This window comes from Thamnophis sirtalis, unplaced genomic scaffold, assembly GCF_051295495.1.
Source record: "Thamnophis sirtalis isolate CommonGarterSnake01/CBP01778 unplaced genomic scaffold, rThaSir2_p1.2 scaffold_11, whole genome shotgun sequence".
NCBI lineage: Eukaryota > Metazoa > Chordata > Lepidosauria > Squamata > Natricidae > Thamnophis > Thamnophis sirtalis.
The window spans coordinates 46,552,044-46,570,198 of record NW_028261391.1 but is presented as its reverse complement, the minus strand read 5'-3'; the positions used below and the strand labels follow the sequence as shown (position 1 = coordinate 46,570,198).

At 41.0% G+C, this 18,155-nt stretch overlaps 1 protein-coding gene across 3 annotated transcripts in view; it reads left to right on the top strand.

The window, feature by feature from the left end:
- The first annotated feature begins 667 nt into the window (after nucleotides 1–667).
- The window catches only part of LZTS2 (leucine zipper tumor suppressor 2), a 75,120-nt gene continuing 57,632 nt past the window's right edge, over nucleotides 668–18,155 (top strand). For 2 of the 3 annotated variants that reach the window (XR_015698051.1, XM_014060547.2), the window contains exon 1: nucleotides 668–826. The gene's annotated coding sequence lies outside the window, so the exon portion shown is untranslated. Of the gene's footprint in view, nucleotides 827–9,475; nucleotides 9,670–18,155 lie in introns of all 3 variants that reach the window. The other variant, XM_014060621.2, reaches the window with a different exon arrangement.

The following is an 18,155-nucleotide window of genomic DNA, read 5'->3' as shown; positions in this document are numbered from 1 at the left end:
ATTTTCCAGGTTAAATTGGGAGCAGAGCTACAATTTGTACAAGATAATCAATGCAAGCATCCGATTACTACTTTGAAGCACAGTACAGGATTGAACAGGTGATTTATTATAATACAAAATATACCAATAAATCTTATCAAGATCTAACTGCTGATCAAGATGAACAGCTTCCTGTATGCAATGAACTCTCCCTCTCTCTCTCTCTCCCTCTCTCTCTCTCTCCCTCTCTCTCTCTCTCTCTCTCTCTCTCTCTCTCTCTCTCTCTGTGTGTGTGTGTGTGTGTGTGTGTGTGTGAGATTCATATTTTATTATGATTTCTTATTATTGCATGAAGATATTAAGATATTGTAGAATTTTTGTTTCCGGTGCTTTGGAATTTGCTCTAATGGTACTTCGTTATTAAAGCAAGCAGTGGACCAACTTTTGAATGTTCCTAATTGTTCATAGTCAGTCTGGCTAGTAAGAGAGAAAGAAAGTGGATGTTGAATAAGGAGCCTTATTGTATTGCGTCTTGTTTATGTAAGCCATTTCCCCACTCATGATTTCCAGCGCCTTCTCACGTCACTAAATGAGTCCCCTCCTTCCCCTGCTCACTTTGGATCATGCGAGGCCGGCCGCCGGCTGTCGAGAGTCCCCCGAGCCCGGCCCTTTGCCTCTGTCCGTTCGCTTCACTGGCTGCCTTTCTGGGGAGGCTTTAGGGGGTGGCAGCCGGGCGGAGCCTGAATCTGAGACAGAGCATGAAGAGAAGTTGGGGCGGCAGTCGAATGGGGTGGGCGACGGGAGCCGGACACTGGAATCGGCTGTCCTGAGGCTCATATTCGCGAGGGTGAGTGAGCAGCTGCCTAAATGCAAGGAAGATGCGTTCCGAAAAAGGAAAAAAAAAAAAAAGGCTGTGTGGTTGTTTCAGGCAGGACCTCGGTGGTATCTGCGGAAGAGAAAGAGAGTGCAAGAGTTGTTTTTGTGTTTGTGGGGAAACTGGATATGAACATTTAGAGTTCCTTAGCCAACCATTTTCTAGCATAGCGTGTTAAAGGAACGTCACTACGTGTAGTTTAGCATGTCGTGTGAACTTACAGTACTGACTTGAATAAGTTGTGATTCCTTCAAACATCTTGTGTGAATGCACCGAAGACTGTTTCCAACAGAATTAGGAAGCGGGGCAGGAAGCCATATGTTTTGAATGTGTGGTGCCCTGCATCTTAAATATGTATATTTATACGTGGAGGTGGAGTGGGGAAACTGGTACACTTTTTCAGCTTCACCTTTGTGTTTAGCTGGACTAATTTTACTGCTCTTTATCTTGTACTTTAAAACTGTTTGTTGAACATCCGGGAATGAAAGCGGAATTGTAACATAGCAAATAAATACCTAAATAACTAAGTGGAGAAATGACTCACATTTAGAGACTGAACATCTCCTGGGCAGTCTACAGATATGTTAGGCCAAAACTCCCAAGAGTTAGAGTTTAAGCACATCTGGAAGAGGCCAAGTTAGGGAAAGCTGGTGTAGAGGATATGAGATACAGTATTTACTGTAGGCAAAGGCTGTGTCGCAGAAGTCTGTGGTTCTGGAGAGAGAAAGAGCTTGCAATTCGTAACCTACTGGACTTGATTGAGTTGTTGGGGATTCAGAAAAAGACCAGACAGGATGAGATGTGAGGATGGACAGTGGCCAGAAAAGCAGACAAATGGAAAAACTAATTATATATATGTATTTGGATCTATATGAGGGGATCTGAAGGGACAGGAAAAAGTCTTGGGGCTCAAGGATCTGATTGATAATTGCCTGAATCCGATATTACTGTCACTTTAAGAAGGATTGCCTGGCAGATGAAGAAAATATTTGGTGTTGTGGTAGTGACTGCTCTTCCACATCTAAGGATCTCTCTAGCACAAGTTTTTATGTGAAGCTTCTTTTGAGTACACAGAGTTCTCTGCTTCCCTGGCAACCTTTTCTTTTCCTTTCAAAATATTTTTCCTTCCCTGCCTCACAGCCACTTAAGAAAAATTGGCTGCCTTGAAATCAAATACAGAGCAATACTACTGATCAAATGAAGGTCTAGATCCCCCCCCATTGTCCTATATTATATCTATTTCTCCTCCCCTCCTTTTTTGCCAACATTTTTGATTAGTCTTATGCTGTCTGGATTGGTATTAGGCCACTGTTTAAGACATCTCTGTTTGGGGCACCCAGTCCTTACTTTCTGGGTATTAGCTTTCAGCCAAGGATAACAGTTAACAGTGAAAAATGTAGTTGAGAATAAAGGGGATTTCCCCCCCCCCCCCGCTCCAATTTGTTTGAGAGCAGAGTACGTAGTTTGAACTAGATGTTTGTCATCTATAAAATGGAGGCAAACTGGTTATTTTTAGTTCTATACTTGTTTATTCATCAGTAATTTCTCCTAATTTTCTGGGCTTTATTTTATCCCAAATAAATATGCCTGGGACTACAACTTTCAAACAGAGAAGAGAGTTTTATTGGTTATATGTATGGTTTCTTAGCCCACTAAGTTCCACTATGCTGCAGATGGGGATGGGGCTCCCTGGATTAGATGAAAGAAGAACATTAGAAGTACATGCTAAAAGTATGCAATCCCAGCAGAGTCACCTTAGATGTGAAGGTCATCTCAAGGGCCTGGCTAGAGCAACCAGACATTTATATGAGACAGCAGCAGTGTATGAAAACGCTGGAGGCAGATAATCATTTTAGTGACAATGGCAAAGGCATAATTTCATACTGTGCTAGAGAAGGCAATAATAAACTATTCCTGTAGTTTACAAAAAACAATGGGTAGTCAATATAACATGATTGATGATATAGTGCTGGATGATAGCCCCTCAGATTGGATGGCACTGAACAGGTTACTGAGGAAGAGCAGGGGATATCTCAGAATACTAATTATATTTATGATGTACAGTAGTAAGATTAAAGCTTTTGGGAAGTATAGTTGCTGATGCTGACATGCAGGAAAAGAATCCAAAGTTGTAAAGACAGAATTACAGTAGGTGATGGAAAATAAGATCCATGAACGTGGGACAATTCAACACAGTTAAAGATAAAATGAATCATTCACTGATATTTTAGGAATCACCAAACTGAAATAATCCAAATTGGACACTTTCAGTCAGAAGATTTATTATTTATTATTCAGCACATGAAAAACAAAGAAGGAATTGATTCATAATCAGGAAGAATACAGCAAGGACAGTACTTGATACACTTCAATCAATGATTGAGTAATATAAAATAGACTCCACGGGCAACTCTGTGATGTGACACCTACCCAAGTTTATCAGCCAACAACTGATGTAGCAGTAGGGAGGTTTCAGGAGATTTATGGTCAAATTCAATCTAAAGTTGAAAATATAAAGGAAGAAAAGGTAGCAGGAGAACATCATCAATTTTTTCCAACCCAGAGATTTCTTCATTGCTGACAGTTTTCCAAAAGCCAAAATGACTGTGCAATACCATATGAAATATACAGAAATCAAATTGACTATATTTTTGGCACACAGAGAGAAAATCCCAGTTATGATATCAAAGCCATAGTCAGGGACTTACTGTGGAAGAGATAATAAGTTGTTCGTGTGCAAATTCCACACTGAGTTGAAGCAAAAGAAGAAAGCCAACTAATTTTGACATGAACTTCAATCATTATCATTTTCAAGAAGAACAACAGGAATCATTTTGAACTCCTGAATTTCACTGATTCAGTGTCAGAGGAACAATGCAATGAAATCAAACACATTGTTAAGGTTATATGTAGAAGGAAACTGTCAAAACTAAGAAACAAAGGAAACTGGATATTTGAACAATTGATAGAAATTGCCAAAAAGAAAAATCAAAGCCAAGAAGGACAGGGATTTCAGGAAGGAACAAAGAATTTCAGAGAGCAATTAGAAGAGATAAGAAAAAGTACTAAAATTATATCTATAAAGATACTGAAGATAGGAACATACATGGAAAAACAATAAGCCTCCAAAATATTTCTAAACTCAGGAGATTCCAACTTCAAATTGGTTTGTTGAAGGATGCCATATGATGTCAGTTAGTAGTTATTTGAAGGAAGATAAAGATGAAAGGCATATATTCTATGCAATTCAGAAGTTGATGTCCAACATTCTCTACCTGCAAGACTATCTAGTGCTAGAACATGAAGTTAGATCGGCATTCCAGTCATTACCAAATTGGAAGGCTACAGGAATTCATGGAATATAAAGAAATATGGGAAACAACATATGGAAAAAGAACCAGTAAGGATCCTAACCAAGCTCTGCCAGCAAATCTGGAGAATGACATAGTGCTTTCAAATATTTGGTCAGTCCACATACCAATACCAAGGAAAATGGCTTGCTGCACACTTTACAAACAGAGTGTACAAACTATCAAACAATATCTTTCATTTCACATTCTAGCAAAATAATTCTTAGGATCATTCAGTGTGGAATAAAGGCCTACATGGAAAGAGAGATGAGAAAGATGCCTTATTTTGAAGTGGCTTTAAAAAGCTGCTGAATGCTGAACAGTTAAAAAAGACAAAATTAGTGAGTGATTATACAAAGGATATGTCTACCATGTCAACCTATGGAAAATGGGAATCGTATAGCCTCATGTAAAGGTCATGGAAGAGAAGCTGATCAGGACAGAACGCAGACTGACTCCAGGTTGGCAAAGGAATGAGACAAGGCTAAATATTATCTCCTTATTTATTTGGCTAATATATTGAATATACTGCATATTCAGATATTCTGAATTGGAAGAAGATGAATGTGGTATTAAAATTATAGGAAGAAACATTAATAACATGCAATGTGTTGATGACACTAGCTGAAATGCAAATGATCTGCAAACTCTGGTAATAAATGTCAATAAGCACAATAAAAAAAGTTTAAATATAAAGGCCAAATTAATAGCAAGTAGAGAAATTGCCTGAGAGCTGACAGTGAAGATATTGAATTTATGGATAGCTTTTGTCTTTTAGGGTTGACTGCCAATAGTAAAGAAGCTGAGGTTAAAAATGGTGCTGCAGTTGGTTTGAAGATCTTGGTGACACATCACAGCATCTGATTCTTTTCTATCTACAAAGATCAGAAATGTGCAGGCAAATAGTTTCCCCCCCTATGATATTCTATATAAACACACGTTGGAGTTTGAAAAAGCATTACAGGAAAAGTATTTAAGCTTTTGATACCCGTGTTTTCCTGAAAATAAGACGGGTCTTATTTTCTTTTGGGCCCCAAAATAAGCACTAGGGCTTATTTTGGGGGGGTGTCTTATTTTTTCCATGTAGGGGAGGCCCACTTCTGCTTGCTCATGGCGGGGTGAAGGGGTAGAGCTGCCCCATGTGTCTCGCACTGGCTTACCTCAGGGTTCCTGCAGCCAGGCACCCACGCCCCAACATCTGGCTCACCTTGTGGTGGCAGTTCCAGCATCCCTGTCCAGCAGGACTCCGTGTGGCCACTGGCCCACTTCATCTGCTTGCTCATGGCTGCAACAGAGCAGGAAGCTGAGCAACGAGCCAGTGCTGTGGCCACAAGGGGAGATTGGGGGGTGGGTGGACCAACATCCTGCACCGGCTTACCTCAGGGCCCCCGCAGCCAGGCCATCCACACCCTGACACCTGCCTCACCTCACAGTTGTGACACTAGCACACTGCTCAGCCTCTTGCTCTGTTGTGACTGCGAGCAAGCAGAAGAACTGGGCCAGCGGCCAGGTGAGCTCTTGCTGCACATGGCTGCCAGTGAGGCAGGTGTCGGAGTGTGAGTGGCCTGGATGCAAGGGCCCTTAAGTAATCTGGTGCGGGGCATTGGGGCAGCTCCACCACCATCACCTGCCTCGCCTCATGGTCACGGCACCCCAAGCAACCAGATAGAATGGGCTTGCGGGTGACTGTGCAGGCTCTTAACTAGGGCTTACTTTGGGGTTAGGGCTTATGCTAGGCACATGTGTTAAAACATGCTAGGTCTTATTTTGGAGATAGGCCTTATTTTCAAAGAAACAGGGATTTGTTGAAGGAAACTGAGAATAGCATGGATTGCCAACAAATCAATCCAGAGTTGTCACTTGAGGTACAAACAATCAGACTCAAATGATCAAATCATGGATCATCATATTATGTAAAGATCCATCTCTCTGGAAAAAGCTCTAATGCTAGGAAAGATGGAAGGAAAGAGAAGATGTCAACAAGAGGAGGCAACAATATGGATGGACTCAGTTATAACGGCAATGAATGCACCTTTGGAAGACTTGAAGTAGAAAGCTGGGAACAGATTATTCTGGAGAAAATTTATTTATATGGTTGTTAAGAGTTTACATTGCCTCGATAGCACATAATGTATTAATGGACAAATTGAGGGGGAAAAAAACCTCAGCATCATTCTCATTAGGAATGAATGGGTTTACATTTGTTCTCTTGCTTTTGGAAAAAAAAAGTTTCTTTTTCCAGCTTACAACTAATGGCAAAATTCAAAGTACTTGAAAAAGTAATTTTTAAAATGATATTTCTGTGCCTAGATTTTTGGAAGTGAGGGTAGTTAATTTTATGTTTGTTTTCCCAGACCTGGTACTATATGCAACTAAGCCTGAGAAAAAGAAATGGCCAAGATGGCATTTTTATTGGATACAGTCTTGTTAACAAATATACCATATGCAACATTTCAGAGGATTATAATGCTTTTCTTCAGAGCTTGTAACTGAAACTGTTTAGAAGCCAGTGGCAGATTCTAGACTGACAGCAGCTGCTCAGTGATTTCCTCTGAGTATTTGGAGTATGATTGGATATTTCTGTAATATAATATTTAAGACTTCAAAGCCTGTAGGAATTTAAGGGTGGGAAAGAGGTAAGGGAATAGTAGGAGCTCCTAAACTGTATATGATTCAGCTGAAGAGAGAATAAACTTCTGGGCTTTCTCTTGGCAAACAGCAGTTGTTTTTCTGCATTTTGTGCTGTGTATAATCTCTTATATCTGCCAGGCCAGTGAATGCTGGCTGGGAAATTCTGGGAGTTGAACTCCACATGTCTTCACACTATTTAGGTTGAAAAGCTCTACACTAGGCTATCCTAAGTTGTGGGACTCATGTTCATGGATTTCAGTGGGCTTTATGTTATGACCAGCGGTGGGATTCAAACTGTTTTACTATCAGTTCTGTGGGTGTGGCTTGGTGGATGTGGCTTGGTAGGTGTGGCTTGGCTTGGTGGGGGTGGCAGGGGAAGGATGCTATAAAATCTCCATTCCAATAGTGACCAGACATCCCACTTTTGGTGGGACAGTCCCGATTTTTAACAATTTGTCCCGCGTTCCGTGGTGTTTTTAAAAAGTCCCAATTTTTCGTGCGGCCGCGCACGTGGCAAGAAAACATCATGCAGCAGTTTGCAACTGCCGCGCAGTGATTTCTATTGTCACAGGCTCCGGAAGCTGGGGAGGTCCTTTGCAGGCAGCTAGAACTGGCTAGAACTCCCTGGACTTGTTTTGATGAGCGCGGGGCGACTGATGGTAGTTTGTGCCGGCCGCGCCTGCTCAAACTATTGTCAGTCGCCCCGTGTTCAGCAAAGCAAGCCCGGGGAAGTCCTTTGTGGGTGGCCAGTCCTAGCCGCTTGTGTCTGGCACTGCAGCTGAAGTGAACCCCAAAAGCCCCCGCTGCCACTAGAATAACTGCTGCCACCTCCTCCTCCTCCAACAGCACCAGCACATTTGCTGCCCGACACTGCGGCTGAGGTGAAGCTGCTAAGCTTCTGCTGGCACCCCCGCCTGTAGCAGCAGCGCCTCCCCCTCCGCTCGGAGCAGCTGAGCTGGGCACCGCATTATCCCTGCCCCCTCCTCCTCCACCATGCTTTTGAGGAGCCATGAGGCTGCGGGAGCCAGTAGGAAGGTGGCAGAGGGGGCGGGAGCAGGGGAAAAAGGCCCCATGGCTTCTCAAAAGCATGGCGGAAGAGGAGGCGGTGGTGGCAGGGGTAACACGGTGCCCAACTCAGGTGCTCCGAATGGAGGGGGAGGCAGGCGGTGGCGCCACTGCCACGGATGGTGGCGCCAGCGGGAGCTTTGGCGGTTTCACCTCAGCTGCAGCGCCAGGCGGCAAATGTGATGGTTCTGTTGGAGGTGGCGGCGGCAGGGGTAATGCGGTGCCCAGCTCAGGTATTCCGAGCGGAGGGGGAGGCGGCGCTGCCAGCGGGAGCTTTGGCGGCTTCACCTCAGCCGCAGCGCCGGGCGGCAAATGTGGTGTTTCTGTTGGAGAAGGAGGCGGCATATAGACCAAATTTTTATTCAAGAACCCCCCCCCCCCCGTCAATGGTGTCCCGCTTTACCAATGTTAAAATCTGGTCACCTTATCCATTCCCTCCCCACTCCAGGGGAAGGATACTGCAAAATCCCCATTCCCTCCCGATCAGCTGGGACTCGAGAGACAGAGAATAGATGGGGGCGGGGCCAGACAGAGGTGGTATTTACCAGTTCTCTGAACTATTCAAAATTTCCACTACCAGAACTTGTCAGTACCTGCTGAATACCACCTCTGGTTATGCCTTGAAACTGGTGTAGAGAACAGAAGTGAATTGCATGCAAACAGAGGAAGAACTAGTGGAACTTGCACACACACAAATCTAGTTGTCAGTGTGAAAGAAATGTGAAGACCCAGGAATCTTCCCCTGGTATACTCTGATTACCTGCAGATGAATGTTTGGCTATGATTCTCACTAGAAGGGTTTTGTTTTGTTGAAGGGGGTCTTGAAATGCCAGTGTGAAGGACAGCAAGAGAGTTCACCTTAAAACTACAAGTAGTTTTAATTCTAGAAGAATGTGTCCTGTCTCATTTTCCTGCATGGACGAGCATCTTTAGTGGTTGTCCATTAAGGTCAAATTTCATCTGTTTTGTACATCTTCCATGCCTGCCTGCTTGCCAAGCATGTGGTATGAGATGCAAAATGTAGTAGTGGTGATAGAACTCAATTTTCTAGGCACAATTTGAATCTTAATGTTGCCTAGAGGGAAGGAGTCTCAAGATATGTTTCAGAAGAGAAAACAAATTCCATTAGGCTGCTGTTAAAATTAATAGCTTGTGCTTTTAACTTGGGTGCCCAAACTAGCTTTCCGGGTAGAGAATTCTACAGTGGAGCAGCCAGATTTAGAGTGCATATAATTATAGAGTGGAAGAATGATAAGATCAGTGGAAAGTAGAGGAAAAAAAATCTTATTTAATACATAAAAATTATTTTGATATCTAAATTGCACTGGTAGAAAGAAGGAAAGGTTGATGAATTTTGAGAAGGAGTGATTTATATTTTGCTTATGTATCCTATGATGCTGCTTAGCTTTCATTTGGCAAACTGAATAGGGAATGTAGAGCGATATAGAATTGATGGCTTATTACGAAAACCTGCTAAGATGACAATTTAGATGATCACAGGATCCACAGGTAAAAGACTTGCATTGAGGTTTTGCTGGAGCTTCTAAGTTTTATTTATTTTTTCTTGCTGTTTTAGGACAAATTCAGAAACAGGATGCATAGTTCACTTTCAAGACCTAAGGCAAGAAAAAGATCTATGAGTAAAGATTACAAGATTATATTCATTAGATTTCTGAACATGGGATTTGTGTTCCAGGTTGAAAGGAATTGTCTTGATGATTCTGTTCTTGGTTTGATTAGTTTAAAACAGCTCTCTCTTTTGGGTGAAAGGTAAGAGTTTTGTTCCTTAGGAACTCTTTACAATTAGACCACAGTACAGTAGATTTGATTGACAGAAGAATGCAGATTTTAAAAAAAAATCAAAACTCACATTTTGAAAAACAGGCTTCCTTCCCCCTTTTCTTCTGTATTTTTTTCCTCTTGTCCTTCATATTCCTTATACAGTATTTACATTTGCTGAAAAGCAGATGGCTGACTTGGAGTGGGATCTGGGGGTATTTTTTGTTTGATGGTCTGTGGAGAATTGTGTGTGTATATAAAAAAGCCTCTTCCAAGCTATTGTTCGGCAAATGTATGGAATATTACAGCAGTCATCCCCAGAATGAAACATCAAAACAAAAAAGGGGGAGGGGCTTATAGCCAGGCTGGAATGGGCGTAATGGGAGTTTTACTCCCATAATGGGAGCTTTCCAGAGCACTGATTTGACAGAGGCTTCATTTTTAGGTAATCACTGGAAATTCACTTACAAACACTCTCCTTAAAAGCAATGCATTTAGTAACATGGAAAATGCTTCACCGTAGTGTTACATTAGGACTAGCAATTTGCTAAATAAAAGCCAGCTGTCGTTATTATCTGTATGCTGCCTTATGTTGTGAAACAGGTAATATTTTTAAATGAGTGAACAGCATATCATCCACTTGCTTGCTATCATACCAAAAACCTAAAGCCTTTTTCTTTCATTTTTTTCCTTTGGATGCCAAAATGCAGGTTTTATACTGCCTGCTTTAATTTTGTATGACACTTCTTTCTTTGTGGCAAGTGGGGAAAAAACTGGGATAGTTGTTCTGACTATCCAAGGGGAGTGAATTATGTAGTTACAACAAGGCTTTCTCTGTGTGAAAGCCACCGAATGGCTGAGAAAAAGCACCCATCAAACCATATAACCGTCTATTCTGTTTCAAGGCAGTTGGCCACTGTGATGGTAACTTCAGGGAAATGAATGTCAGGCTGTTTTGAAGCTTTTTACATACTGACAGCCTTGGGGCTGTCTTTGCAGTTTGTTACTGCCTTGTGTAGTAACACACTATAATTTACTCCACTTCTGTTGCTGTTACATGTCTCTAGTTCAACAAGGGTGATCCTTTGTTTTCATTTGCCTGTTGTGTTTTGAAATGGAACTTTAATATATATTTTTAATAGAAGAGGATATGCGTAGTTCAGGGTTGAATTGTGGAGTTCTCTGAGCTTGTTTGCTTGCAGACGTTTCATTACCCAACTAGGTAACAACCTCAATGTGATGTGTGGGGTTTGCTTCCTGTTTATATACAGCAGCTTCCCCTCCTAGTTTTGGCGAAGTATAGTTCTTTACAAAATTCTTTTATAATTTTACCAAATTGTAATCTTTGATGTGAGGAAAGGGGACAGTAATTAAACTTCCCAAATGCTTTCTGGAAATCATTTAGATCCATTAGGTGTTTATGCTGGATCATTCAAATTGGTTTCCCTAGCCAATTATATTTGTATCAGGCAGTGATCTGACCATAGCAATAGGGTGATGGAAATCCCTTCCATCTCCAGCTCATATAATATCAGCTCTGAGACAAAAATAAACTATGTATGACCACTTAATGTATTTCAAACCCAAGATCACTTGAGGCAAACTGATCCCCATGGGGGTTGAAATCTGTCAGAAATCAGCTCCACCAGCTCAGGGAGAGATCTTGCTAGACAGAAACGTTTCATCAGTTGGGATCTCAATGCATTCAAATATTGGTATCAGGAACAAAATCCTGGGTCACAGGAAGATGTTCCTCATGATCAAAGCCCCCTCCTTATATCCTCAAGATACAGATCTTGCTGAAGCATCCAAAACACACTGTTTTGAAGAATTAAGGGTAGTCCTCAATTTATGACCACAGTTGCGACCAGAATTTTCATTGCTAAGACAGGCAGTTGTTAAGTGAGTCCCACCCAATTTTATGACCTTTCTTTTGCCATCGTTAAGCAAATCACTGCAGTTGTTAAAGTGAGTCATGTGATCATTAAGTGAATTTGATTTTCTCCATTGACTTGCTGGTTGGAGAGGTTGCAAATAGAGATTACATGATCCAGGGATGCTGAAAAAACACATGCTAGTTGCCAAGCATCCAAATTTTGATCATGTGACTATGGGGACTGTTGTGAGTAAATTTTTTAGGTGCTGTTATAACTTCAAAGGGGTTGCTAAATGAATGGTTGTAAACTGAGGATTTCCTGTAGTTAAAAAGTCAAAGGGCCATAACTCAGAACAGGGAGGAATTTGGATGGAAACTGTTCCAAGTTCGGCCTGGAGCATTCTCAGGTAAGATTGAGAAACAAAAACAACAAAAACAAAATTCAAAACTCTGGATAGCCTCTACAGTGTGTGATATCAATAGAACAATAATATCACTTAGTATAAACCTTACGCTGTATATTAAAAGTTATTTATGTTCTCTGCCAGCTATTTTTCAAAAAGAAAATAAATGTAAATCAGTAAACATCCAGAAGAATGAGGAGAGGAATTTGGAGGTATGTCATGTGAAATGAGCCAATCAGATGTATTTCGTTGAGCCACTTTGGTGTAGTAGTTTAAGGCACCGGGCTAGAAACTGGATGATTGTGAGTTTGATCCCATCTTGGACGCAAAGCCAGTCACTTTCCGCCAGCCCTAGGAAGGAAGCAATGGCAAGCCACTTCTGAAACACTTTGCCAAGAAAACTGCAAGGACTTGTCCAGGCAGTCTCTGAGAATCAGCATGACTGAACGGAAGAAAAAAATTGCAAAATGGGATTTTGCTCTTCTCATATTGAAACTTCCTGTTTACTTTAGAGCACATTAGTATCAGGCCTGTGAATGAAAATAGATTGAGTTTCACATGCTTTGTAATTCCTTCTGTAGTCAACTCAGTAGAAAATTGATTCAAACATGCATACTGAGATACTTTATTTTGGTTCACCGACAAAAGGGCGAATGACAAAACCGTGCCTGACTAAACCGTGTTGCTGACGTCATCAACAGGGTGACAACAGCGTGGAGACAGAAGGACGCTGTAAACCCTAAACCTAAACTTAACCCCTAAACCTAACCCTAAACCTAACCCTAACCCTTAACCTAACCCTAAACCTAACCCTAAACCTAACCCTAAACCTAACCCTTACCTTAAGTTGAATCGGCTTTCTTTCAACGCGCTATTTAAAGTGCCCTTCTTTCTCCGCGCTGGCTGTTGTCGCCATGTTGATGACGTCAGCGATGCGGTTTAGTCGGGCGCAGTTTTGTCGTTCGCCCTTTTGACGGGTCACGCTTTATTTTATTTTTTATACCATCTTTTTTGTTTTTGCAAAGAACTCAAGGTACTGAATATACCAGTGGTGGATTGCAGGCGGTACGCCCCGGTACGGGCGTACCGGAGCCTGCCCGGAGCACCGGGTACCATTCCTGTATGGTGCCCTGGAGGGCCCACCCGCCTGCCTGAGCTCCTTATCTGTCCTTTAGGCCTTTGGCGCTTCCACGCATGCGCATGGCGCATATGATGCATGGACGATGCTCCACCGAGCAGCTGGAGCATCACGGAGGCTTGCGGAGGTGTTGCAGGCTGGTATGATGTATGTGCGTCCTGCGCATCCATGTGGGCGACGCCAGGCCCGTTGCAACCATACTGGTTGGAATGGGATCCGGAACCCACCACTGGAATATACCTAATACTCCTTCCGTTTCCTATTTTTCCCTACAACAACCATCCTGTGAGGTTGAGTTGGGCCAAGCGAGAGAATAACATGCCCAAAGTCATCAAGCCACCAAGAGTCTGTATAGAAAAGAATAAACATTCATTAATTGGAACTGTCCTTATAGCAGGATAGGCTCGTATATGAACAACATTGATATATTTTTGTACTACATTGTACAGTATCGTACAATGGTATATTTTTTCTATTCCAGAGCTACACATGCAGCCTTTTAATTTTGTCTTCCTGTTTTGAATATGAAGTCTTAGTGCAGTATTGTTACAGTTTCATGGGTTTGCAGAAAGTACTATATTGGTCTCCCACTTGGTATGAAATTATATTTTGTCAGAGGGTGGGGGAATTGTATCTCAATAGAATCCCTGAAAACAGAGCAATAATTACATCTAGTTAATTGCAGTTTCCTCCCAAATCTAAATAAATAGCAATCAGAAGTGGCCACAGCGCCTAAGGAAGATGCTGTTTTTGTGGGATGCACAGATGGCACAATACAAAGATAACTGAACTAAAAAGAGTTGTCATTCTAGTTCAGAAAACAGCAGGAGAAAGAAGTACTGCTCTGTGGGACCAGTTACCCTGAGACGCCTACAACATGGTGTGCTTGCTTCCAGGTGGTTGGCCAGAGTTTCAGCATGGCTGACTTGAGTGCAGAAATAGGGAGAACCATCTGTATGGTAAGCCAAGGCAGAACTCCTTTTTATGGTCCTAGAGCAATTCCTCCACTCCTCCTTAAATGGATCTAGGTCAGTCTGTTTCTATTGTTTTTGTTGGAATTTCCTTGCTTTAAAGTGGTTCAGTGGTTAGTCAATGTGTCCCACCATTCTCAGCAATAGATCACTGGAGCTTGTGTCTTAGGTTACTGTGCCTGGGGAAAATTGTCTGTAACTAATTGTTACCTTATGTAGGAGGGGGGGTATCAGGGTCTTGGTTGTAAGAGCCTTTTCCTTCAAAATCCCAGTTTTGCTCAAAGGGATACAAGAAGCCTAGACTTGCTGGCTGTCATTTGGGATACATTTCGTATTACGCTTTCTTAATCTGCCCTAAAAGATTTTAAGAGTGGTGAGTAGCCACATTTTTAAGAAATGGAATTTAGTAAACACATAACTGCTTATTTCTAAGTCCTTCAATTTATTTTTTTAACTTGTTGGTCAGGTAAGGAAGAAACTACTAGTTTACAGGGTGATGAATCCTCCATGAACTTGTCGTAAAGAGTAGCCTTCCAAATTTGTGGTTAGCAATTTGCAGTGCTATATTTAAAAAACTGCATGTGTTGGAAACCATAGCTAGACGCCACTCCATCTCACCCTGCTTTTCCAATGCTGATTTCACAATATGGATGTATTTAGATTAGATAGATCTGATGTCTGTAACAATGGCCTTTAACTTGACAAAATATGAAGAATGAGATCAGAGTAGAGTTCAATCAGTAGCATCTATCCAAAATAGGTAACATTTTTGATGGCAGAGATAAACAGTGAACAAAACAAGCCAGAGCTAGAAGGCACATAGTAGTAACAAATCAGAGTTCATTTCTAAAATATATGTGGCGAGGCAAAAAGTAACATTTAAAATTACTAGCTTCTGAGCATGAAAAAGTATAGTTGGGATCAGTTTGCAGATAACACTCTTTTAAAATCAATGGGACCTTGACAGATCTGTACCTTTATCTGGATTGCAATGGGGGCTGCAAGGTTTACTTACCTAATCCTGTTAAATGGAGCAGGAGTGACAAAAGAGAATTGGTAATCCACCTATCAGCTATCTCTCCTCCACCATAAGATAATTTTTCCAATTTGTTTTCCATGGTAGCTGATCTTCAGTGCAGAAATTGCTTTACAAACATCTGATTAGACATATCCACTTTTGTGCATGTAGGACAAACTATGCATATTTATGTATGCAAAAAAAGGTGGGGGAGACAAAGGAAAGAGCGAGGCAGCGATAGAAAGTCAACTTATTTCAAATTTAAATATTTTATTTTCCTGACTACTCTTCGCCAGCTACCTATTTGGAATTTTGAAATTAGGTAGTGGTTATGCTCACAAAATAGTTGCCATAGTGGGCATGGCCAGTCATGAAACACTCATTTATCGAAAGCAACATAGCAGATCCAGATTTTGGCAATGCCTCTGTGGGATATTGTGGCAAATACATGTTATTTTGGTGCTCTGTTTGGTAACATGCTTAGATTTCTATTTTGAAGATTGTCTAGTAAGTACTAAAGTAGATATATGAAGGCACATTTGCTGTGAATACCACATTGCTCTCCCCTTACTGGAAAATTAAGAAGCAGAATGAAATTGGGCTCTTTCTGAATTTTCTCTTATGTTATTTATTGGAATAACATTGACGGTGCCTAGGTTTGTATCCAGAAAGTTTACGTTTTTTAAGGCATCACAACTATCCTTAAAACTTGCAAGTGTCCACTTGTATGAAGTTGGTTTCCATGCTATATGTGTAGCCCTGAGACTGAACTGAGTAACAGAATCCTGGGCTTTTAGTCATTTGGAGGAAAATACCTTTAGAAAATAAATTGTTCATCTAGGTAGTGAAAACTGTTACAAATAAGTTGCAAGAACAGTTCAGTAGTTACTTGACGCTGTTGCCTTTGTAAAAAAAGTCCTTAAATGGCTTCCTTTGCTGTGGAATTTTTGTTTTTGATGTCCTGCTCCTGCACCTAGTTATCTGCTTATGTTGTTTCAGGACTTCAGATAAAAGGAGCCTTGGGTATTGCACTTCTACATGTAACAGTATGGAAAATGTTGCTACTTTCCCCTTTAAATGAAGTTTGTTTTCCTCTGAGCTGTTTTAGTGCAAGCCCAAACAGGCACGTGGTCTGTGTAGAACCCCAGACAGAGCCAGACAAGACTGTACTCCTTCATCTGCTTTGTGGCCTGTTTCTGACTCTTTGTTTATACTGCTTCTTGTGGAGCAAGAGTGAGGTGGTGCATTTTTTTCCTTCTTCTCTTCGGTGATCCAGCAGCCATCTGGATCTCTGCAGCCCATATAGGGGAGAGAACAGACATTCTTTCCCTGAGTGGTAGAAAACTAGATTTATGAAAGTTGAGAAACATTTCCATCTAAGTGAGGGCTAGCTTTGGATTCCTTGGTTATTCCTTAATCACCAGAGAATCTAATGGCAGGCACCATACCTTCTGATTGGCCACTAACAGGAGTGGATCTTTTGGCTTCTTCCTACAACAAAGATTCATGCATGATCACTTAATATCGCTCCACTGTAACTGGATAGTTGGTTACAAAAAAACTTGCAAAATGACAAAGTTTATTGTTGTACAATTTTGTGAAATACGAAATCTGATGAAAGCTACAGAATGGTAGTTGTACTAACATCTCGTTGAAGGGGACTCTTGTGACACCACTGAACACAGAAAGTTGCAGGTTAATTATTGAGCAACTCCAGGCAGAACTAAAAACTCACTGCTAGAAAGCTTAGAGACCCAGTACTGGTCAATGTTGATGGTATTAAAGTTTGTATTTGACTAAGTAGGAAGCAGTTTCCTTTGTTTTCTATTACTATGCTACATTCCTCTTGAAAAAGGATGGATTCCCTGGGAGTCATTTGTGCTCCTTATTTTGTATATTAACTTCCAAGTTAAAGCTGTTGTGTCAAAACCAACACTTCTTACCGAGGTTTCTCTATCATTCATTTCAACCAAGTATCATAAATTGGGATATTTATTTTTTTAAAAAATTGTAACTAGTTGACTGGAGTATATAAAAATCATGGAACTCTATGTAAGGAAATAGGTAATATGCAAGGTGGGAGCTTTCTGGTGTATTTTACTTTTACCTAATAATGTGGGGTCAAGATCTAAGGAGAAGTGAGAATTAAACACAGAGCATGTGATTTTTCTCATAGAAGAAGGTTAGATCCAAATCTAATGAGCATATCTACTTACAATTTCTGTAATGTAAGGACAGGCAGTTATCTATTTCCTTGGGGTGGGATGTTCATTTTGCCTGGTTATGAGTTCAAAGACATATTCTTCTGCCATGCTTATATAATAAAACATCCTTGTCTCTGTCTGGTGTTTTCTCATTTGTAGGAAATAATGGGATTGACTTGCTCCCTGTTCCTCATTTTTTTTGAGAAATAGATTACATAATATACTCTGCTTAGGACTGCCTGAAATTCCTATGGATATTTCAACTACTGCAAAATGCTGCATTCAGAAATAGCAAAATAAATGCCAGAGGGACAGTGGTTCAAATATTCTGCAGTGGGAAAGGGATATTTGCAAAGATAAAGAAGAAATGTAGATGGGCATGGAGAAAAAAAGAAAGTAGGGGTGGGGGTAGGGAACCAGAAAGAAAACAGAACAACTCCTGGGAGAGTAATTTCGCATCTTCAAGGAAAAAGTATGGATGTGGAATTTTACAAGAGGAAGAATGAAAAATGATGCTTGATGGAATAATGAAGTGAAAGAGGCTGCGGATTAGGGAAATGTTCAAATGTGAGAATGTTTGCTGCATATTTATGTTGAAATTCTCAAATTAAGAACTATATAGACAATTATATGACTCCATCCAAATGATAGTGTAATGGTTAGGTCAGGAAACGGAAGTAGGGAAAGTTATTCTACTACTTAATGAATAGATGAACCAGTGTGGCTTTCCTCACAAAATCAAGTACAGGTCAAGTAGTAATTAAGACTTGATGTGTATATACAGTATATGTATCTTTATATCCTTAAGAGTTCAGTGTTCACGTAGTCTTGCTAAAGTTTTTGTTGCTTCCAGTTAAAATTTGACA